This window comes from Toxorhynchites rutilus, chromosome 2, assembly GCF_029784135.1.
Source record: "Toxorhynchites rutilus septentrionalis strain SRP chromosome 2, ASM2978413v1, whole genome shotgun sequence".
NCBI classification, from domain to species: domain Eukaryota; kingdom Metazoa; phylum Arthropoda; class Insecta; order Diptera; family Culicidae; genus Toxorhynchites; species Toxorhynchites rutilus.
The window spans coordinates 228,932,909-228,958,088 of NC_073745.1; positions in this window are offsets into that span (position 1 = coordinate 228,932,909).

A 25,180-nucleotide genomic window follows, 5' to 3' on the forward strand; every position below is an offset into this window, starting at 1 on the left:
ATTCCGTTTTTAATTATGATTGCAGTGCCTCTTCTGCGTTCGTCAATGTTGATTAATGATACGTAACCAGAAACAATTATATCATCACACGCTACCTCCTGTAAACAGACTATATCCAAATCCAGCATCCGAACGAATGCAGATAGAGCGGTAAGTTTTGTTTGGCTCTGTATTGCGTTAATATTAATTGTGGCTAATGTATACGATCGATCAAGAGAAGGATCCATATTATTGTCGAGATTTACTTGCCTCTCACGATCTGGATCCTTGATGATGATTTAGTTTTAGATCGTCTGTTACGCAATCGTGCCTGCATCGTTTCGCTGTCGATGACCATCTCCGTTGTATCGATGGACCTATTCGCCGCTGTAGATGTTAATGAGTTCCCGTGAGATATTTCCCGATCTCCACCGCTGAGTTCTGTATTTCCAGATCTTCGCTCAGTTGAAGGGTCCAACTCCGAAATGATTGCTTTTGAAGTTTTCTCTCTCTTTGAATGTTCAAGGGTTTCAGTGATCATTGATGAACGTTTGATGAGCCGTTGTGGTTGTGTACCTTTCTGTACTATATCATCTGTTTTCTGTTTTGATATACTCATTTCTGCTGAGTTCCCTTCTACAATACATGCTGCTTGTGTTGGTGATTCAGTGTCATTGTTGGTGGGTACTGTGTTTGAGACAATATTTGCATACGAAATCACAAATCGTTCTTCTGCGGCCATCCGAGTCCTGTTTTCAGCACAACCACGACCCTTGTGCATGATACTTCCACAATGGCGGCATGTTTGGACTTGATTGACATAGGTACAATATGTATTGTACCCGCGAATACTTATGTATGAAGGAATCGCACAGCGTAATTGCATCCTCACAATCTTCACTCCGCTTGGGATGTTCGGGAACCTTGTTGATTTGCACATTTCATCGTTAATGGTGAGCACAGTTCCGAATCGTTGCATGTATTGTGCGATCCATTCTTGTGGCATCCGATGTGGAAGATGGTGCAGCTTGATATCGATGCCGCCATCTTCGACAAAGAGACGAATTTTGTGCGGCGTGTTTTCACAGACCAACTCTTGCTTGCCATCAAACTTCTCGTTGATTTCCTGGACCTTGTGCTGTGTAGGGAGCTCGATGTATATCTTTCCTTCGGTTAAATCGATTTGGATGGCTTGTACTTCACTCGGTGTTAGTTTCAATTGATCCGCGATGAAATTATAGATGACTGGATACTTTATGTTGCGAATTTCGTTGATATCCATGAATAAGGTATGTAACCTTAGTTAATCCATAGTTACTGAGGGCAGCTTATACCAAGTATTAAACCTTTAGACCCCGGCGTGGCAATTTATGAAACTCTTGATTTTTTTCCGACAGAAAAATCAAAAACGTCAGCCATCGGACGTGGCTTGCTGAGTTATATGTGTTGAGTACTTTTATACTCGCTTGTCGTTGTGCAGACCGGAATATATTTCCCTGAAACGTACTTTTAAACTGAGAAGTGAATGTGAATGAACTTTAGCGGTTCGAGAACTATGTAAACATGAGATGTGCAATAATTTCAGAGGGAAATGTAAAATACAATGATCGTTTGAAAATTCTTCCGTTCGCATATTTTGGTAGTTCTAGGCATCACATAAAACGTAAAAGGACGTTCATCAAATTTATTTGTAACGAAGAAAATAATCTATTACAAAAAATTTGATGCATTCTAAAATAATATTCGAAGTGGTAAACAAGTGGATTGCATAATATAATTGCGTAGTTCTACGTCGAAAATATGCGGTCGTGTCCTAGATTCAACCCCTTACATTTTTTTATCTTTCGAATGAAGTGATTATCATACCGCTACCTTCAGTCGGCAAAGGGGTATCAACTTTCAAAATATTGCAAATGTAACGCTCTCGTTTTCGGAACATTGTCCTACATAGTCCTACATCAAAATGTACAGCGAATTTCTGACATAGGCCTACGTCTTTCAATGAGGGTTTTCAATTTTAACATTATAACTTTGTTGCTGCGAACAATTTTAGATGATCGGAATTTCTTTAGGATTTGTTTGATATACTGTACACTTTCCAGACCATAAATATTTTGAATTTACGAAGAGTGAATTCTTCCATTGTAGTGTTTCATGAACAGGGCCGTCAACTGCGAGCATCAAAATTGCAATGAAGTCTCCGTGAACTAAGAAAAAGAAGAAGAAAAACATAGTCTCACTCTAGCCAGCAAGCAGACATGCTCACAAATATAGGTCATTCTATGGTATTCTGCGAAGAAGCTCATTCCCGATTGAATAAATACGTTGAAGTAATGAATTTGTTGTGATCAGCAGCCACATGTGATTCAAGAACTGTTAATGCGGCGGATACATTATTTCTTTTTTTTTTCAAAGATGAAGATTGTATTCTCATCAACGCGAAACAATAGATCAATTGAGATACGAGTTTTATCTCATAATAGTTCCATTAAAACAATATTATTAAAAAAAAACAAATACAATCAATAATTACGGAAACAAAATATCTTTTTAGGAAATGTAGTATTTTCTCGAAGTAGGCTTATTCATTGGTTTCAATTTGATATGTTAATCGTCTAAATCGGTCCAGTAGTTCAATATTTATAAATTTTTGAAAAAGCTATTTTCGGAAAAAAATGGGTAAACATATTTTTTGGATCACCCTAAAATGGAAATGGGCACCTCAATGAAAAAAAAAATACAAGTCTAATGTTTTGCGATAAGTATCAAAACTACCGATTTTCACGGAAATTTGAGAACCACTACCACATTGAATTAACGAATTTCATGCTAACTCGACTGGCCGTTGGCATCTCAGGTAGCAGCGAGTGGGTGTAAACACATGGTTCATATTTTAATAAGATCTAAAACTTTGTCGAATACACTATATTGCATTTTATCCTTTGACCCAAAATTTGTAGATTTTTTTTTGTAAAAAATCAAGAAAAAATTTTTGGCCCATTCAAAAAAGTAGTCTAACTCTTTTTTGAATATTTCAAGTATGCAATGTTACTTAAAAGACCCATGTGTTTATACCCAGTACGTTTCGCTGTTGTCTGAGATAGCGCTGTCAACTCCTAAAACAAGTTGGCATGAAATTCGTCAATGACTAAATTTCAATACGAGTCGAAGAGGGGGTACATTTACTTCACTACTTGAAACTTGAAACTTGAATGTTTACAACGAAAGACTATTCTCTGAAGCTGGACTGGTATACGAGGCAAAGCATAGTCGGTTAGCACAGCTCTTTCTGGAGTCCCCGCTGACACGAAGACAGTGATCAGCCGCCCCTGACATGGGGATCAGACACTGTTTGTAGCCACACCTTCAAGGTGAACAGACGCTCAGAAGTTCCATCTCTAAAACATCATATAACTCAAGAATCAAATGTACGTAACGTCTGTCCCAAAAGCATTGTAAATAATTGCTCTCTACATGGTTTTTTTGCGACTAACGAAGATGATCACTTCCACTGGAGTGGGATTGCGAACAATCAGAAGTTAAAATGGTGACAAAAAGTTGTGTTTCATTTCACTCAGTGAATGTTTTCAAAAAAAAAATGGGTGTGTTATATCCATGATATAACCGCAAAGTTGACGTTGAACTACCGTGTGCTTAGTAATAATTTGTTTGTATTGATTCAATTATTGATTGATGAAACAATTTTTGAGTTCAATTGAGTTCAACATTTTTGCTGTGTAACATTTTTGCTGTGAACTAATCAAGCAAATAGAGCCAAATTTGGCATTTGGAGGTTTTAGGGGACAATAAGTGTTTCTATGGTGGTTAGACACTCCTCCCCCTCTGTAAAGATGGATGTAAAGATGTAAAGATGCATAACTCGAAAACCAATCAAACAAAGGGAGCCAAAATTGGCATGTGAAGGTTTTAGAGATCGTATCCATGGTGATTCGACACTCCTCCCCCCTCTCTAAGGGGAGGCTTCTTCTTCTTGGATGGCACTAACGTTCCCAGTGAAACTGTTGCCTTCTCAACATAGGTATTACTTGCGTCATTTTGTTAGTAGTACCTAGTTGAGATTAATATGCCGGATAACACGTCTTGAATGTATTCTGGAGTGGCAAGCTCTAGAATACGCGTGATCGCAGTGCAAGTCGGAGGAAATATCTGACGTAAAATCCAAGGGGAGGCTACCATACAAATAAAACACAAATTTCTGCATAACTCGAGAGCCAATCAAGCAATCAAGGTTTATGAAGAATTGACATTTCTGTATCAAACATTTATTTCATGTAACGGAGAAACATGTTATTTACAAGTGGTTGAAAAATCTTGAACGAAAATTGTGTCTGAAAATAATCTGATATCATAATGACGAGTTTTGATAGAAGTACTAGGAATTTTATAGTAAAAGGCAATTGGACCCATGAACGTGCGCTTAATAAGAAAACGTGAATGTGATAACGAAAAATAAATTTTGGGCGGGACGAAGTTTGCCGGGTCAGCTAGTAAGTTATAAACGGGTAGAGCTAATTTGCAATACCTCCTCTCTCCACAGTGTCCGTACGAACGAGCCCTGCATTTGAATTTCGGGCGAGCGATTTACCCACATCCTATTCGCAGTGGTATGAAAAAACCGCACGACTTAACGAGTGAAGTCTCAGTATATAAATCACAGGTAGATAAGCACAGAAATGGACAGAACAAAGGTATGGTAAAAATGGACATGGTTCCAATATTTGTTACTTTAAACAATTTATGAATTAGGGATGTCTAATGTTTAACATATCAAACAGTTCTCCGAGAATTCCCTATTCGTTTGGGTTTGGTATATAAATCATCAATTTCGTTGGCAGCAAAAGTAGTTATTAACGTTAAAACTATTTCATAAATATGTGACATGTTTTATGAATGGCTCCCTTACAGAAGGACGCAGTTTTGTCGTAGTTGACTCAGGTAAAATACAGGAGGCTTAATTTATCAAATCTGTGGAAAATCTTCATGATACTGCGTTGGAGTACATTGAAAAATGGAAATCTAGTCTAGGAGAAACATAATAACATTATATCAAAGTCCATTCCGGAATTCCCAGAGATTCAAAGTGGCTTTAGTAAAAAAAAACTTGTTGTTCATATAGATTACAGGATTGATATAATTAATGAAATAAAAAGGAGGAACATATAACCGGTATCAGTATTTTCGGAAAAGGATAACTTTTTTCTGAGATTCAAGAAATTTGTGAAGCTTACTATTATATTTTGTGTTTTGCTGGTAGTATCACATCAGTTGAAAGATTTTTCTACGGTTTTCAATATTTGGAAAACAGAAAAGTCACGACATAAACGCTATGATAATTGTTAAACAGAACTTTGGTCTGGAATGTGGCAAATTTTATGATAAAAATCATAATTTATGAAAAGATTTTGCAAAGCGTCTTCAGCATCCGAATGTTTCTTCTTTGTAGACACCAAAGCAGGGACAGCTAAAGGTGTTTGATTGATTGGGTTTATTCTCGGTTCTTTTTTTTTGGTTTACGTGTCCTGTTTTTATTCCTGAATAATTTGGTTAGCCTAAACAACCAACCCTGTATTCTCACTGTGAGAATGCAATCAATTTATGATTTTTTCAGGTCCTCGTTTGTCATTTTTGTATATGGATCTGTTTGCAACCGAGCAACAAACGTTGAAGTTTTTTTTTCCAAAAGTGATGGTTCTAGCGCGGGTACTTTTTTTCGCTTTATCGTGCGAACAGTTTCAAAATCACGTTAGTTTACCGTCAATATGATACGATTTAAATTCGCAGGAAAGTTTGTAGTATTCGAAAATATCCAAACAGTGAGATATAATAAAATCATAGAAATAATTCTTTATGTGTTTGGTTTTCTGTTTTACTGTCCAAAACTATGTACATCAATCAAAAAACCAGGTGTTTTTCCTTTGAACGCAATCGATAGAAGTCCTCAATCATTAAAATCGCATCGTTTCGAATGTAGGTTAGAACCACTGACTCAAAGTGTCGAATCGTGCTTTAATATCATCGTGCCATTTTTGATATTCATAACGCTCGCATAAACGAAGGAAAGAATTACAACACTTACACGAAACGCACGCGCAACGTTACAATTAAACTCTCAACGCCATTCCGAACTCAATTTCCGCTCAATCGCCAAGTGCAGAAACTCATTTTCTCCTGTTTTCCCCCGCACAAAGTGATTCTTCACCGAGGCAGTGAGTGCCCGTAACGCACGTACCGCTCGTGATTATTCGTGACTCACGTTTTATGGTGTTGTGTCTGGAAACCCAAACCAAACACATTCTATCCATTTCACATACATTTCATAGACAGCAAGGAAATTATCCCCATACAACGTGCAGATAACATCTTCGTTCTATTTGGTGCTTGGAGCGGTTGACAAAAAAATTGGCTGAAGTGGTGAGAAAAGTGGCGGATTGGTTAGTGGTTTTACATTATTATCATTTCGCCCTTTACCTTAAAGGCGAATGAACTGCAAAGTTAAAAGCTTCTTTAAAACAAAGAAGCAAGCAAGCCCTTTACGTTTTATAAAAAAAAGACGGGTGGGTAATGTCGGGGACATAACCGGAGTGACGTAGGACTATACAAAGGGGACAGCTTTTGCTAAATATATATTTTAAATATATTGTTTTATTTTCTTCTCCTACGTGAATACCTACCTATCTACCTGAAAAATGGATTAGTTTACTGTTTACTCTTTATGAACATGTTGGGGTTCTGAAAAGAACCTTTGGTGTTGTGTTTTTACGTTTTTTTTACAAACTTGATTCTTGATTTTTTTTCTGAAGGCTTTGTACTTATTAAATGTTCAACGCCGGGCATCTTTCGGCGTATGCACATATCGTACATTCAAAATTATGGCTGTGATAGGGAATGCAAAGGTGGTCATCAGCTCATTCACTATCATATATTTCACTAATGAGCACATTACCGTACCTTAAACTGTGGTTTCGGAGACGAATGAATTGTAAGATTTGTAGTCTCCGCAAACAATGTAAATAAAAATGTAAAAGAACTGAGGTTTTGGAGACGAACTCTACGATCTGTCGAGAAATAAACGAGCTATAAGCGTTCTGAAAAACCAACAGTAAATACAGGGACGGATGACCTTCGGATTGAAGTCGTTTAAAATAAGAACAGAGCAGCAGCAAATACATAGCTCATTATGTTGCTCCTTAGTTATTTTTCTATACAATGCAGATGTAACGTCAGTCAATTTTCAACATCAGTTATCAACCAAAGAAAGCAGTTCTTGCAACCGAGAAAATTCGTTAATGCCATCCTGCATACAATGTGTTGTAATTTGAAGCCATTTTTAATTCGGAAACCATGCATGGGTTTGTGAAAACTGAATGATCAAATTAAAAGACCCCAACCACCAATAAGTTCAAAAACAAGCATAAACTAAATAATTCAGTTCATATTATATGTCATATTATGTCACTTTAGAATGTATTGGAATTGTGAAAAACTATTAATAACTCTTGTTTGAAAGGTTTAATGGCCCTGAAAAGCGCCGTGTTTTACGGTGGCTGGTTTTGCCACCAAAGCAGTCTGTATAAACAAACTTTTTCCTTCTTCTACCTGCTGCCGTTTTGCGATTGCGTTTGCCACTCGCTGAAACTAGTTGTTGCCACCGAACCGAATGTGCTCTGTTCTGTAGGTGGGTTTTCATATTGTCGTGAGCAGCTTTGTAAACCATCTCGAGCACTCCGGCGGCCGAAATTCTAAAACCGCTATTATGTATACTGGTGCTACAGCACCAATCCGTTAAAAGGCAGCGATGGCAGAAAAATACATTCATTACGATTTGTTCGCTCGTTGGATTCACATGCAGGCTAAAAAGGGTCCTTTTCAGGATCACAAAATTATCTTTAATCTAAAGAGTTTATTGTTTTGTTATCACTCGATATCCCCATCTTGTTCGGCTAAACCTTCCTGTTTAACGATTGCGTTTGCCACTCGCCACAGCTTTCACAGTTGGAAAATTTCTTCCCATCCAGCTCGTGACATGTTGTACAGTAAATTATATTCAATGCGACGTGCCGAAGCACCACTCAGTGTCGCATTGGAGCCGATTTTAACCTGTAATTGAACATTTGCGATGACAGTGGTACAGTGTCGATGTTCAATGTGGGGTCATAATTTGGACCCCGAACTCTATGTTTACAAAAATGTCCAACTAAATATGACGCATTACATGACCGTCCAATTAGCTAAATGTCGAACTAAATGTAAATTACTGTACTTTCAATCTGGAAACAATTTAAGAATTGGTGAAAATTGAATAATCGGGAAAGTCCCCAACCATCAATAAGCTCAGAACAACTGCCAAATTCTCATACTCATCATATCCTGGTAAACAGGATTATGAAAAAAATCAATTTGTGTTATTATTATTTTGGATATTGTTTTAGAAAGCATTGAACTGTATTTTGTAAACTCTTTTTTGAAAGGTTCAATGGCCCTGATAAGCGCCGTGTTTTATGGAATGGTTCCAATTTAGAAAACTTAGTATTCGTGGTTTTGAAAAAAACCATTTCGAACGCCCTCGATGCCGCCTTGTTCTGGATTTGCCACCAAAGCAGTTTGTATAAAAAACAAACTTTTTTCTTCTGCTACCTGCTGCCGTTTTGCGATTGCGTTTGCGTCTGCCTGTTGTTGTCTTGATGTCCACCGAACCAAAGCGTGAGCAGTTTTGCCAGCCAACTCGATCACTCCGGCAACGAAACTCTATAACGGCGGCTAGGTGGACTGGTTCACTGGTACTAACGCGCTCGGCCTAGCTACCCTTGCGGAGCAATTGGCGAATACACCTACGGGAAACTGCAGTCCAACACGGTTCGAGCGGGATTTTGCTTTTCCCTTCACTTTTCCTCCTTTGCCATGTCCAGACATGGCTGCTTGGGTTGGTTTGTTGATGTGTTGTGATGCGAACCGATATGGTGTACGGTTTGAATGAGAATGATCGTTACGGAAGGAAGGAAGGTCTTGTATTATAGAGACTTTAAACTTTTGCAGTTCATTCGTCTCTAGCCTTGAGAAAGGCCCTTTGAAAACTCTACTCTACTCTACTACCCTACTCCAGCGCTACCACCTCCGCCCTCTTGCCTTGAGAAAGGCACTCGATCCCTCGCCGTCCAGCTCGTCCAGCAACGATGTTGTCCAGTCGGTGTCCACACAAAGAATGATCGTTACAGCAGCGGAGCGGGGATTTTTAAGCTGACTGGCTGGCTCGAGAATTACGCATGTGTGAGACAGTGACCAATGTTTCGTTAATTTTTTTTCTTTTTCCTTTCCAATCGTGCTTCATTCTATTTCGCTGCTGCTCTGGTTGCCCGTTTTGGTCGGTACGATTTGAGGAGCACAAAATAGACCAATCAAAAATGGGCACATAGTGCATTTGGACAATGCTTGATATTTCACAATTATTCAATTATTTATCTTAAGAAAAATGAAATGTTATTCGTTATGATAGACGCGTAGATATATTTCCTATCAATTGATGTAAAAACCTTTGCGATCTATTGAGAAATGCTCGAGTTATAAGCGTTCCAAATCTTGCATTTTTTCCTACTTGTTCAGTGCCTAGATTTCCATTTCACCCCCGATATCTTCCGGTTAGACGTAGTCCTACGTCAAAAAACCATTTAGCATACCTTACATAATTTAACACACCGCGACGCGACAAACGTAAAAATCATGCACTGCTGCCTCTTCCACGAATCAGGTCGGAATGGACGAGCAAAAATTCCCCAGTTCCTCAGAACACAATAAGTGCCTGATCTTTGCCCCCAGGAGAACAATATTTGCTCAAGCATTTTGCTAAAGCAAATAATGTTCTTTTCAAATCCACGAACTTCCCTTAGCCCACGGTTCGAAACAGAGCAAAGAAACGATTGTCCGCTATCATGAGTTAGGTTGAGTCAGCAATCTCAAGAATATTTGAACTTGTAACACGACTGCTACAATTTCCATTGGAAAATGTTTCGTCAGATTGCATGATCCATTCCTCAAAAAGCATTAAGGCCATCCAGACCTTGGTGTTGCTCTCGAATATCACTGGTAATGACTTTTTATTGAAACATCGTGGATTTTTACTCTTTCTATTGATCAGCAACGGTAGTTTATCGCTCCCGTCCATGTTGGTTGTGCTTTAAAGTTGGGAATTCTCAGTTTCTGGACAAATTCGCAAGCCATATCCCGAAGAATAGAATCTGAGAGAGGTAAATTATTCTCTCTGGCTTGATAAGACAAAAACCCATTGACCGCTCCAGCTTTTCGATTCCGATCAACCTTATATTATATACTTCTGGTCTAGATTCAATTTTCCATTCCGATTCCATTTTTACACTTGTTTAAATAGTGTTGATACCGTACTTTGTGCAATACTAAAATTATTTGCAGCTTCAAACCCCTTCCATCCATACTTTTCGACCTGCTCTATGATGCTCAAACGTTGCACAATGGTTAGCGGTTTAATCGTTCGCTTGAAAGGTTTTTCGTGGTTTTCCATACTTGAAAAGAAATAGCTTGATGACACGAGCACTCCGTCTTCACTTTCAAGAGCAATTGAAATCTGAATCAAATTTCGGACACTTTATTCTAATATCTTGAAATTCTTAATGCACTGATGATATAACTATAAAATTAATATCACAATTGCTTCTTTGGAGTAATCACTTGGTTTCACTATCATTTCATATGAGAACTACATTTGAATTATCACATAGTAGAAAAACAATTCAACAGCACCACTCATTATCGTTTGTGTTTGACGTTTGTTTTGTGTGAGCACGTGGAAATTACCCGATCATAAATATTTAAATTTCTCCCTTGTTTCATCAGTTCTCATCATCGTTAACAGTTTACTGTGATTGCTTGATAAGTGTTTCACAGTTGACTATAAAATATAATCAAGTGTAATGTAATTTTCGTCCAAAAAATTACAAAATAAAGTGTCCGAAATTCGAATTCAATCTGTCCGAAATTTGATTTAGTGTCCGAAGTTTGATTCTAATTCGCTTCATTTGAAAAGCATTTTATTCGATGATGTTTTTTTTTTGTTTTCAATCAAATAGGCACCAAAGTAGAAAGATTAAAAGCATATTGAACTAATTTATTAAAAATATCAACCAAATAATACCTATGCGTACCATTGATCACAGAGCCAGCGGTAGTTCTACGTCTACCTTGCGTTTATATCACCACTTCTAGTTTTTTTTTTTTCAAATCAAAAGATACACGCGTCCTACTAGTTTCCAAGAAAAAGAACCTCAGAACCAGGATCAAATAATGACTATCAACATTCATCCTTATGCTTTATACAAAAACTTTGCTCATGAATCTTTGGGAGTTTTCGACAGAAATGGTAGAGTGCTTAGTCGAAAGACGCGATGTTACGTACTTTTCCCTGTAACTACGAAACTCACATATACCTCCGATAACACTGCGAAGGAAGGCTTACATATGCTACTGCTCGGTAGTGGAATTATGATACAACTGCAGCGGAAGAAAAACTTACCTGCCACTCACACGAGAGCATTGAATATCACACACCACAGATGGCGTGGAACGAACGGAAGTTTCTCGTTTGAAATCTTGCTTCAAAGTGAAACTTTGAAGGCGGTGGAATTAAACATGCATTAGAACGAAATTTATGCAATAACCTAAACGAAAAATGTAATATAGAAAAAGTGAAGGTTCCAATCTTTCCCCGTATTACAAAGTGTTACGTGAGGAAATCTTATCACTCAGAGCAATTATATAAGTAAACAGTTCGAATATCTTAGCATTGCTTTTACATTGGCTCTATCAATGATATGCCTTTCGAAACAAGAGTCTGAAATATATGTTTCGATGAAAAAATCTTAAACTACAGAAAATTGAACCTAAAGCTCGTCTGAGTGAAATCATATGTGAACTTCAAAGCACAAACCAAAAAGTATGATAGCTTGTCAAACAAGTTATCTTTAAATTGAATGTCAAATACAAAGTCCATACAAAGGGGACAACCTTTGAAAAATATTTTCCGGGCAAGATTCACTAGAGAATCTACCGAAACACAAATAATGCGAATGAAGAATATGAGACAGACGAGAATATTCTTGATATTTACATCCTTTTCCGATTTTGCTTGGGAGCACTGTTCGTAGAGTTAACGTGATGATATATACTAACGGGGTCATGATCGCTGCAATCGGAATAATCTCTTTCGAGATTTGAAACAGCATCCTCCGAATGAATTCCACGAGAACGCGAGATAAGGAAATTCGCCAATCGGGAGTTCTTAGCATTCAATCATAGTAGGGGTGATATCTCGCATGAAAGACAATCCCCTTTTATATTGGCAGCGGCGACGCACGGCTGAAGAGATTTCAGAATACTTATCGGGTGCTAGCTGATATCCTTCCTTGCTTTCCACCTTTTCTGGGTCTTTTATGCTCACCATATGTGGAAAGGGTGCAAACATGTAAATCAGAAGAATGCTGACTAGAACGGAATGTACGTACTGCGTTCTTCGTCAGCAGCAGGATTATTTTATCTCCCATCGAATCAATAGCTGCTGAACCCAGCAAGTATGTGAAAGGAATGAATGGCGCGTTTTGTTATCTACCGGAAGAATTCAGCTCAGTGTTCAATGCATTATCGATGAACAAAAAGCGAAACTTGCAGAGTTGGCAGAGGTAATAATTTTGCAAATCGTTCAGATAGGTCGCTTTAAAAGTGTCTCGAAAGATGTTGATATTTTGTTACAGCACTGAGAATTAGACGTGCTATTCAGGACACTTGATTTCATTACATTCTCTACATAATAATGTTTACACCATTATTTGTGAAATTGCGTGGCAAGGCTACCGCGAATAATGCAATTGAGGACCAAAATGAGAGGCAAATACGAAAAAAACATATTTCAGCATGAAGGCTTTATTTTATCAATACGGAAATCAATAAACTACCCACCTATAAGGCCGTTTATACCAGTGCACAGTTGGGCGACTCCATACAAAGGCTAGCCAAGCAAAAAAGTGTCGTCAAATGCGAAAAAAAAATGGCATTTACATAATGTCGGGATGCTGAACACGAATCTGGCATCCATTTTTTATTTGGGTTCGTCCATAAAGCACGTTATCCAATTTTTTGGCATTTTATGATCCCCTCTTCTACGCAGTGATTTTCACATGCTTTTCTATATAATTTTATGATTTTTGAGCACTAGCAAGCTCACTGGACGTTGAAAAAAATCACGTGGCAGTTCTGCTGAATGGTTCATAAGGTAACACAGTAAAACTTTTTTTTTTTTTAAATTCAATGTGTTATTATTCAACACAATTGACTTCGAAGGCGATACAGTGACTATAGCGATCTTGCAACTTGGTACCATTTTTATAGTACTTTTTCGGGTTTTCCTCAAAATAGGTCTCAGTTTCGGTAATCACTTCATCATTGGTCTTAAATTTCTTGCTATCGAGCATTGTCTTCAGGTCTGCGAACAGAAAATAGTCGCTGGAGGCCAGATCTAGAGAATACGGTGATTGCGAAAGCAATTCGAAACCCAAATCATGCAATTACGCCATCGTTTCCATTGATTTGTGATTTTTCCTTTTTTTCACAATAACAAAAGTTGCTTCACTCTCAATGCTGTAACTAACGAACCAATCGACCGATTGCTATCAAATTTTGACACGTATCAATTGAAAGATGGTGCTTTGTGATATTCAAGTAGATTTTTGCAAGAGACGCCATCTAGACGTCAACCTTATGAGCTTTTCAGCCGAACTATTAGTTTATGGACGACGTCCCAAATCAAACAAATACTGCTATAAATATATAAGATTTTTTTTAAGATTACAAATTATTACAATACAATCAATGAAAAAAAACCAATCAAAACAATAATTTTCTTCTTCCTCTACTTCTTCATAACTGCCATCAGATTCATAATCATCTTTCCTGTTTCAACAATTGTGTCCTTCAATAGAAATATTACTCCATCTAGAAGTTTTTTACAATTACTTTTCTCCTTTTAAAATATGTGTTTACTATCGGATCTGTGGAGGTGAAAAGATGATTGACTATACCATGATTAGTATTTTCTCGACTATTTTTATAAGTGAAATTTGGAATTTATTATATTTATCAGCAGGAAAAATCTCTTTCGCTGCTATTTTCATTTCGTCTTGTGATTTTCAATACTTCATCGTTTCATAGAGTTGTTGTCTTTCTATTCCGGTTCCTTCGATTAAAAGAGAATATTATAATACAGGTCAGACTCGATTATCCGGAGTATTGATTTTTTTTCACTCCGGATAATCGAATCCTCCGGATAATCGAATCCTCCGGATAATCGAATCATAAAAAACGAATTATCTCTTGGTAAACGTGATACAATTATGATTGGCACTTATTTATCAAACGGTTTTATCTAGGATGACCCGTTTGTATGTTTGTGACTTTGTAACTTTGTAAATTTGTAACTTTATCTGTAGCGCTGTACCACATTAATAAAAATTTAACCCCCTTCCTGTTGACCGTTTGATCTGAAATTTGGAACACATCTCTATCTCTGGTGTAATTATAAAACTGCGTATTCCATGATCTTGAAAATCCAAGATGGCGGCCGCTACAAAACGGCGGATTATGTATCAAATCCCATCAATATGGGTTTTCCCAAAACCCCATCAATATGGGTATCGAATGGAAGAGCTTGACCAGTTGAACACAGTTATTTATGAAAAATGTAAATCAAAGATGGCGACCGCTACAAAATGGTGGATTACAAATTTCCTCAGAACCCCATCAATTTGTATATCAAATAAAAGGGATTGACTAGTAGAACACAGTTATTTATAAAATATGAAAATCCAAAATGGCCGCCACCACAAAATGGCGCCATATATATATATATATATATTTTTTTTTAAACCTCATCAAAATGGGTATCAATTCTCGACTAGTAGAACATAGCCCAAACAACTAATTCCTTTTTAAATGGTTCCATTCGACTTGACCTGTTTCTATGTATGTTTGAATGTTTGTAGGGTTGTCCCACATTCAAAGAAAATTGACCACGATCCTGTTGACTGATTGATCTGAAATTTGGAACATACATTTAATTCTACTGTCATTATGAAACTGCGTATTCCATGATCTTGAAAAAATCAATTTGGCCGACTATGTATTTTTGCAATCCCCTCAATATCGGTATCAAATGAAATAATTTCACTAATAGAATACAGTACATCATGAAAATATTCCGAAGAAAATTAGGTAAGAAATAAACGTTGGATTTCCATTATCCACAGTCAGTTGTTTCATCATATACCCCAAGATTTTATTTTAGTCTCGTCATTGCCCTACATTAAGGAAGGAACGGATGTGATAGCTACTAACTGCTACTTGTCTGATTATTTTCTAGCTTTTAGTACATCAAACCGTTTAACTTTAAAAAATTGTTTTATTTATTTTATTTTCTAGTTTTTAGTAAATTATCTGTATCATTAGTATACTTCTCTTCATAAAAACTATTCAACTTTTTTTTTTAATTTTTGTTTCTTACCTAACTTTTTTCGAAATATTTTTATGATATACTGTATTCTATTAGTCAAATCATTTTATTTGATACCAATATTGAGGGGATTGCAAAAAATACAGAGTCGACCATTTTGTGGTGGCGACCTTTTCGAATTTATGTTGTTCATAGTGTAGTGTAGTGTATCCAAATCAAGCCATTCAGCCATTTTTAGCGGCGGCCAAATGGAATTTTTCATGATCATGGAATACGCAGTTTTATAATGACAGTAGAATTAAATGTATGTTCCAAATTTCAGATCAATCATTCAACAAGAACGGGGTCAATTTTCTATTAATGTGGGATAACCCTACAAACATTCAAACATACATAGAAACAGGTTTAGCCGAATGAAACCATTTAAAAAGTAATTAGTTGTTTGGGGACTCCGGCCATCTTGGAATTGGAATTTTCATTATCTGCTATGTTCTACTAGTCGAGAACTTTTTTTTGATACCCATATAGATGAGGTTTAAAAAAAATGGCGCTATCTTGTGGTGGCGGCCATTTTGGGTTTACATTTTTCATAAATAACTGTGTTCTACTAGTCAAGCCCTTTCATTTGATACCCATATTGATGGAGTTGTGAAAAAAATATATATATGGCGCAACATCTTTCAACCGTTTACGTGTCGCACTAAACTGCTGTGTGAGGATTAAGCCGCCTTGATCACGTGAGTCACCTGCAACAGAACCTCATTTGGGGGTCCTTTACAAAACTTTCACGTGCACCGAGCGTGTGTATTCTTGTGGAATTTATTAAAAGTCTCCTGGCACACTTTATCGGAAACATCCAAACTCGTTGACGCCACTTGCTGAACCTGGTAATACCAGCCAACAACACGACAAGCTATGTAAATTCATTGTTCGTTCGAGGTGTGGTAAATTGGAACACATTACCTTCTTCTGTGAAGCGTTCCCCTTCGGAGGCAATTTTCAAGAGTGGCTGCATTAACGTTTGGAACCGAGTAAATTGAATTTAATTATAACGATAGTAGAGATTAAGATGAATAATAATAATAATAATGTCTTTGCCAATTTCAAAACCAGAGGTAGCAAATTTCTCATAAGATTCATATCTTACGCTACTGGATAATAATCAAACAAACAAACACAGAATGCACATGATGCGCACCTACACTACGATGAAAAGTTGTATTCAAACTTATTGAACGCCCTGTAAACATCAATTGGCTGCCATACAAATGAAACAAAAATTTCTACATAAATCGGGAGCTAATCAAGCAAATTTAGCTAGTGGAGCTTTTAGGGAGCAAAAAATGTTTCCATGGTGATTCCAACATGACAATTGAAAAAATGTGAAATTCAAATGGGAAAATTCGGGAAATTGTATTCCCATATGTTCTACAATCACATCGTGATGAGCGTTGTTAGTCCATTTGACGTTTGCGCTAACGAAATGAATGTTCGTTCGAAAGTGGAAATGAATTATCCGGTGAAAAAACGCACTCCTATATTGATAAAAATTGATCGACAAATGTATTGGAACTTGAGAAAGAAATCCAATTTGAGCTGTCGTTATTTTATTAGATGTATCATCAATTTAAACCATATCCAGACTATGGGTCTGTAAGGTATAGCCTAGGAAACAAATCTCAGAGAATTCCGATTCAATTGGTATGCAAATCGTCAAAATCCGTTCGCAGCTAAAAAAATAGTTATTAACGTTAACTTTATTTCATAAAAACGTAACCTGTTTTCAGATTTAGCGCCCCTTATTGAAGACGTAGTCCTACATCAAAAGTTTTTGTTCACGTTCACGTTCACGATAGGTCTGAGCCAACCTTAACGGGCTGCCAACTCAACGCCAAAAATTTCTACATTCAGTTCTGATACGTAAATAACATTTAACATTTACTTATAGCGGCACTGTCGCTGCAAATTCGTCAAAAATATCGTCGATTGTCTGGATTTTAAAAATAATATTTTTCCAACAGTGACGGCAGAACACAACAACACGTTGTGTTCGATATTCCTACATTTTCCGTTCATTCCGCAGCAAGAGAGCGATAGAGCGCCTTAGTTATATGTTGAGACCAGAGCTGAAATTTGTCACTGTCACTGCACATATTTTAGCTACTATGACGACCATTGCAACATTTTCATCGAACGACGTGCAACAAACACAAACTGACAATATTACCAAAATAATATTTCCAAAAATCAATGTCTACAAAAGCAACAACCGAAACGAAAATCGTAGCATTGCTCGATGAAGATTAACCCTTTCATTACGGCAATGTGCTCCGCCGAAGTGCTACCCCTGTAGGGAGCACTGCGCCGAAAAGTATGCACATCGCGCTGGTGTGATCGAAGAGCAGTATGAATTTCATGTCGTCTAAAGGTAATATTATATTATCAGGCACGTAGCGTAACCGGCACGGCGCGTTTCATGCAAGACAAATATCATTACGTGTGTTTCAAATGTGTATGCGTATATATAGCGGAACGGCTCCGGGCCGACACAGCACGTTTCGGACAAATGCATTAAGAAATTCTCGAAAAGAATATTTTGCCGGTGCCGGGCATGAACTACACGGGCGAGTAGCACCATACAAACAAATCAAACGTCGAAGTTCGTGGTATGGGTGCGTTCGTCGCTCTTCGGTACGACATCGGTTCAATCACCAGTAGCTACGCTTGGCTCAATTTCGTCAACGCGAATTTACACTCCCGCTCCGAAAAACAAATTGCTCCGCTCCGTCTGCACTGCCGGTCCGTACAGAGAAGTTGCTATGCCTGATATTATGAATACATCATGTATGTGTCTGCCCGTGTCGGTACGTGCCATTTACACTACGTGCTGGATAATATAAAACGGCCTTAAAGACGACGCTCGTACACACAGCTCGTCGCGCGGATGTCGTCTATAGACGACGCTAGTAACGAAAGCGTTAAATACAATCTGCGACAATGAACAATTCGTTACGGACATATTTACAGCCTACTTGATCGGTCAAAGCGTATTGACGACGCCCCGCAACAGGCATCTTGTTGCATCGTATTTGGTCAGTCAACATTTGAACAAGCATTCCGTCAATGTCAAATGACTAACGTTGCACGTCAGTTGTCAGTGATATTGATGAAACTGAGCAGCTCTGGTTGAGACCCGTCAATTGCTCTCGCATTTTGCAACGTAATGTAATATGTACCGAAAACCAATCATGTTTTCTCTTGACAATCAATAAATTTCATAGAAATTGCTTCATTTATTCTCTGACCAGGGACCAAAAATATTCTTCTCTCTGAAATTTACGGGGACCAACATATCATGGTTTGACATTACCTTACTGATGCGAACGTTGATGCCACGATGCATTCAAACACATACATGAGGACAATTGAACCCAGATTATCATTCAATTATCCCGCTACACGAATTTTTACAATGCTCTACCAACTCGCATCTTTTATCATTCACGTCACAATGAACAGATCTAGTAAACACTTTCAATTTCAGATTTCATTTATTCTCTACTCTTTGTACGGCAAGCAAACCGAACCAGATTCGTAAAGTCATCATCTGTATGTCCAAGCTAAGCGCTATTCAGTCTCTGTCCGATTTAGAAAATGCTATGCTTTGGTCAGACACATTTACCACCCCATCCAATGAACGTCAGAAGACTCTTGCTGTCTCGAGGGAGAATTATCATTCCATGAGCATTTGCACATATTTTCCAAACGCGACACAACTTTTGTCCGACTGTTCAGTATGGATAAAGAATACTTCTTATGCCAGCACAGAGTTCATCTCGTCTGATACGGTTGTGCATTAACCCTTTCGTTACGAGCGTCGTCTATACACGACATCCGCGCGACGTCCTGTGTGTACGAGCGTCGTCTTTAGACGACATGAAATTCATACTGCTCTTCGATCACACCAGCGCGATGTGCATACTTTTCGGCGAGTGCTCTGTACAGGGGTAGCACTTCGGCGGACCACACTGCCGTAATGAAAGGGTTAATACACCATTCTCAACGATCTCGGTCTTTGCTCGTGGATGGGTGATTCGATAGGCAATCCTTGAAGTTCATTAAGGGAATTACATGGTGTAACTTCACTTTCCGATGCACTGAATTATTGTAGCCAAATTTTGTAAACGTTAACTTACATGAATCTTCACAACACGGCAGTGGTGTATTCCCTACTGATACCAGTCGTTCGCAAGTTCTAACTGTCTTGCAGCCCGGGCAGCATGCATCTTCCCATATATTAAAGTGTCACAGAGTACTCTTGCTGTTTGAGTTCGCAGTCATCCTCGAATACTTTCGACAGGAACTATATACGGGAGACCCTACAGGCGATATAATGTAGCTTCTACATCCACACCATCTGTTATATCGGCTCGAGAACAAAAGCGGGGCTATAAAGTGCAAATCAGCAAACTTTGTGAGTAAGAGGGTCCGTGGGCACAGGACGAAATCCGAATCAAGTGTTCCCAAGTTCACACCACTGCCACAGCATCTCTAAATTATTGCACCCGATTGCAATGCTCGGCCCTCCTCTTTTGCGAAAGTAACCTCTAGTGGAATGTTGAACAATGTCATTAAACATGCGACCTCTGCTACCGGAGCAAACGTCGAGCTGCAGTGAGGACTCTTAAAATTTCAACCTGGCGATGAACGATTTGAACTGCGATTCACCAGTTGAATGACATTGGACCCTCGAGCGAACTATTGCATCGTTTGGAGAACGGCCAGCCAGCCAGCCAGCTAGCTAGCGAACCAACCGGCCATGTCGAACCTAGCCATCCGAACCCGTCGACAATTGTGCTCGACCGAAATAAATTGTCTGAATTTGGACGGATAATATTTTTTGGGTAGCATTAATTCCTCCGAGTGCCACTTAGTTGACAAGTGTGAAAAGTACTGCAACCGATGGTGTTCACAATTCTAGTTGCAGACGGTATAGGGAGAAAACTATCAACACAATCGTGAATATGTGAGTCCCTGGAGGGATTCAATGCTACGTCGAAACTTTTTTCGTCAGTAGACATGATTAAAGATTATATTCTAATTGAAAGCACATTATCTGTATTAATTAGAGAGAAATGGATGTTTCAATATAATGTGGTATTGATGGCTGAAAACAATAATCGAATTTTGATACCAAGATTAACCGTTTGAAGATATCATCAACGGGAGAAAGTGATCGAACAAAAAAATACCGTGATAAATTGGTTGCAACTTAGTGTTTTCCGATCTGAAGTGTAATGCGAACATTTATACTACGGTTTGAAGATACTGTAATGCTGCGCCTATCTATGATACATGAAAAAAGGGGGAGGCAAAATGTTCGAAGAGGAAACGATGTTCCTAATCTGTCATTATAGAATCAGTATCGATTTTGCATTATCATCACTGTTTCATCTTCATCAACATCCACCACGTCACGCCACGTCTGACACTGAATGAACGAATATTTAAAAGGTGATTTGCTTCCGATATGGGGTGTGAGAGCAGGTTTCATAATATGGGCAGGTATTTGTGAATGGTTTCGAAGGAATAACCTGAGATGAAAATTAAAGTAATAAAATAGTCGTATAGTTTTTTTTTGTACATCACTGGAATATTATGATCCATATTGACATTTCCTAAGCAATGCTCAAGATGAAGTCGATTGAAAAAGAAGGATTTTATACATCCGTAATTGATACCCTTACGTTTAGATGAGCCAACTCACAAAGATACTAGATTAACTGAAGTTCAATCTACGTTCACAAGCTTTGAAGCTATTGAGGCCGTACAATATAGAAAAAGGCGCCATACCTTCATGACAAAATGTATTTGGCAGCAAAATAACGTGTTTGGGAACTGTATTGCGATTATTTCACAACATTTTCAGGCATCGACATGAATGGTCGTTATGTTGGAAGAGTTCAAAACTGACTTTCTTTATTACAATATCTAAAAATGCATCATCTCGATACTTGAAGACAAAAATAGTTGTCAAAACTCAACACAAATACGCTATTTGGCAAGTAATTTCTTCATGTGGCATAGAAGGCTTCCAAAAATATTAGCTGTCTTTCGTTTGAAGCCGCGATACACCTTCCTTTATGTCGCGATTCGACGTATGTCGCTATACTGGAATCGTCAAATTCTCACAATTGTTCTGAATTACGACAATCGAAAGATATTGGGCTAATTTTGAAATAAACGAACATTTGTTCTGGGCTTTCCAAATAAAACCGTCAATGACAACAAAGTACCGGTGTTATTATAAACTAAAGGCGACTTAATTTCGTAGTTTGATTAATCTATAATAGAAAATACTTTCTAATGCATCAAGCAGCATCTCTCCATTCCTTTCAATTCTAGAGTAAACTTACATGACACTGCTTCTGGGAATATTGTTGCTATGCCCATTCAAGCGCCGCTCGGATTATCACTTTGCATCTAAGCGCGATTCATATATAAGAAAAGGGCGAAAGATACAACATTCATTCAAACCCCGACTGATGATCCCCGATAATCGTTCGATTAATCGATTAATCGAATACTTTCTACAGAAATCGATTCTTAATCGAACGAATACAGTGCAACCAATAATCGAAGCGAACGAATAATTTACGTCGATTAATTGATCCAAACCCAGAGAGAAAAAGCCTACGCCCGCTGCAGTTTTATTTTTTTGAAAGTTATTGACATAGGACTATGTCTTTGATTTCTATATAGGGTGTCACTCTACGAAAAATGTAACGATTTATTAAGAGTTTTCAAACGCATATTACTAAAAATGGTTATTGTGTTATATTATATATCATTAGACAGGAAATTTATCCAGAATTTTTTTGGTTGAAACATGAACAGTGAATATAGTAAAAAAAGTTAACAATTTGACGATTTAATTGGGTATGTTTTCTTTCGATTGCACCATCCACTCGCCTCCTTCCTGACGCAACGAGCAATCTTTTTGCCTAAATTCGGGCGTTAACTCATAATGTGAGTTGATGCGTACAATGAATTATTCTCCATTTACCGATAATAGGCATTAATTTTATATCATACCAGCTGACCCGGCAAACAAGTGCACCCGTGGCCGAGTGGTTAGCGTCACACATTATCATACCGGATGTTCGGGTTCGATTCCCGTTCTGGACGGGGGATTTTTCGTCAAAGAAATTTCCTTCGACTTGCACTGTGGTCACGCATATTCAAGAGCTTGCCCCTCGGAATACATTCAAGGCGTGTTATCTGACTTAAGAAATCTCAACTAAGTATTAATAAATGACGCTAGTTAATGCATACGTTGAGACGGCAAAAGTTCCACAGTGAACGTTAACGCCATTCAAGAAGAAGCAGAAGACCCGGCAAACTTCGTCCCGCCCACAACTGCTTTTCTGATTTAAATAAGTTCTCACTCACGTTCCCCGAAAATAATTTTTCATTGCGCGATCTATATTCGCAGTGTATAGTTCCTTTCTTGACATATACACCTGACAGGGGCTGAGACACTTCAATCCTGATACTGACTGTTCAAATCCGTTGCTCCGTTCTTGAGTTAAATCGTGAGGAACGGACACCAAATCATTTTTATTTATATAGATTGTATGTTGTCCAATCAATTTGTGCTCAATTCATGTTTTTATCGTGTAGGTCTCACTACTAACAATTTGTGTAGTTGTGGTCCAGGATGTCATAATATCGAGTATGTTGTTTGGTTATGTAAAAATGCAATAAATGAATTTTAATGGCTACTGATTTAGAAGATCGAAAGGGTATACCCACGTAAATCAGATTATCATAGCTTGAGTAGTCGCGATCTTACAGGGCTATAAAGTTATTACAAGCAATGTTCCGGACAACGTGGTAATGCTGTTTTTATCTATAATATATTTTTGTAGTCATAGATTGATTTGACTCAGCCTTATATTTATGTAGGTCTTAACTATTTAGACTTGTGTTTAAAAACGATACATGATGACTCTTTGTCTTTTTCCGCATGAATAAATGAAAAAAAATTTCCGCATGAAAAAAACAGATTTTGAACAATGAAAAACTCAATTTAAATGCAATTACTACACACAATCACAGTCCTATATCAAGATGCCGTCCGTGCCCATAGGCTCAGACCCATAATTTTTTTTTGATTATATTGAATTTACCATGTAGTGTCTCTTTGCACCTCGTAAATATATTGGTCTGTATGTATTTTGTCAGTGGCCTTTTGTTTTGTCATTTACGTTAACGACATTGAGCTTCGTTTACGAGTTTAGGGGAGCGTCAAATATAATAATCGATTTTCAAGTGGAATGAACACGTTTTCAAAATTAAAATTATGAATGAAAATTACTTCTCAGTAATCAATTAATATTCTATTTGAATGGAAAACACTTTTTTTTGCAGGCCATGAAAAAATCCCATGCAAAAATGTTTTTGAGAACAATGTTATACTGTAAATTTTCATTCACTTTTTTCATATTCGAAAACTGGTTTCATGGAATCTCACACTACCCAGGCAACATGGCGACTGGGCGTATATGCAAGATTTCCACCTTTTACAAAAAAAAAATTACCGCAGCACCACTAGCAAATCGAATGACAAACAACGGGTATTTCAATAGGGACGCTACAAAAGTAGACCGATAGGAATAACAAACGACGCCATATTTTCCCCCGCTCTCTTGACCAGGGTTGCCAACTATAATTTTAAAAAATCAGGAAGGATGAAAATAAAAAACAGGATAAATCAGGATAGCTAATATTGGGTTGTCCGAAAAGTTAATGTGGATTTTTGGGAAAACAAAAACAACATTTTCAATCAAAGCATTATAATTTAATTTTATATTCATAGTCCTGTTTCACAATCTTTCGCCTTCTTTCACACAACTTAAATATTCTATCCTCCCAGAAAATGTTTGCTTCCTCGTCGAAAACTGCTGCGAGCCATACATGTGAGAAACAGGTTGCTCATAATACAGAATCCAATCCAAATCCCACCAGAAACAGATTATATCTTCCTTCGGGTGAAGACCGGACGTGTAAAAGAATTAATAAGCATGGTGTAAATCCTCGCATAAGCGGAAATGCTAGTGTTTCGCCTGACTTTTTGATCGTTTATATTTTTTCCGAAAAACCTACAGCATCACTACAGTCAATTGCAGAGAAATCAATATTCAAACTTTCACTGAATTCATCATCCATGCTTTGGAATAAATCTTTACTCGACAAATTAGGAAAGCATCTCAGCAGTGGAAAACTTGTTGAATTTTTCCTAATTTTTATGATATTCAGTACGGTTATAGATATATTTACCATAGTCCCATCATTAAAGTTTATTAGAATCAGACGAACAAATCACATACAAAATTTCTTTCTATTGACTATGGAATCAAAATTTTTCTCTTGAGTAATTTTACTCTCTGAAACGTATTCTTACATTAATAACTCTGAGGATACATCTACATATACATTATTTTCAATAAAGCAATGTTGTTCCTCAAACTTAATCTCGGTGTAATTTCATAAATTCGTCAGACAATCTGGTTTCATGAAATTTTCTAGCACTGCTCTGGGAAGCCACGAAACAATTGAGGGTAGAGATAAAAAAAAAGTTAAGTATACAGTTTATCT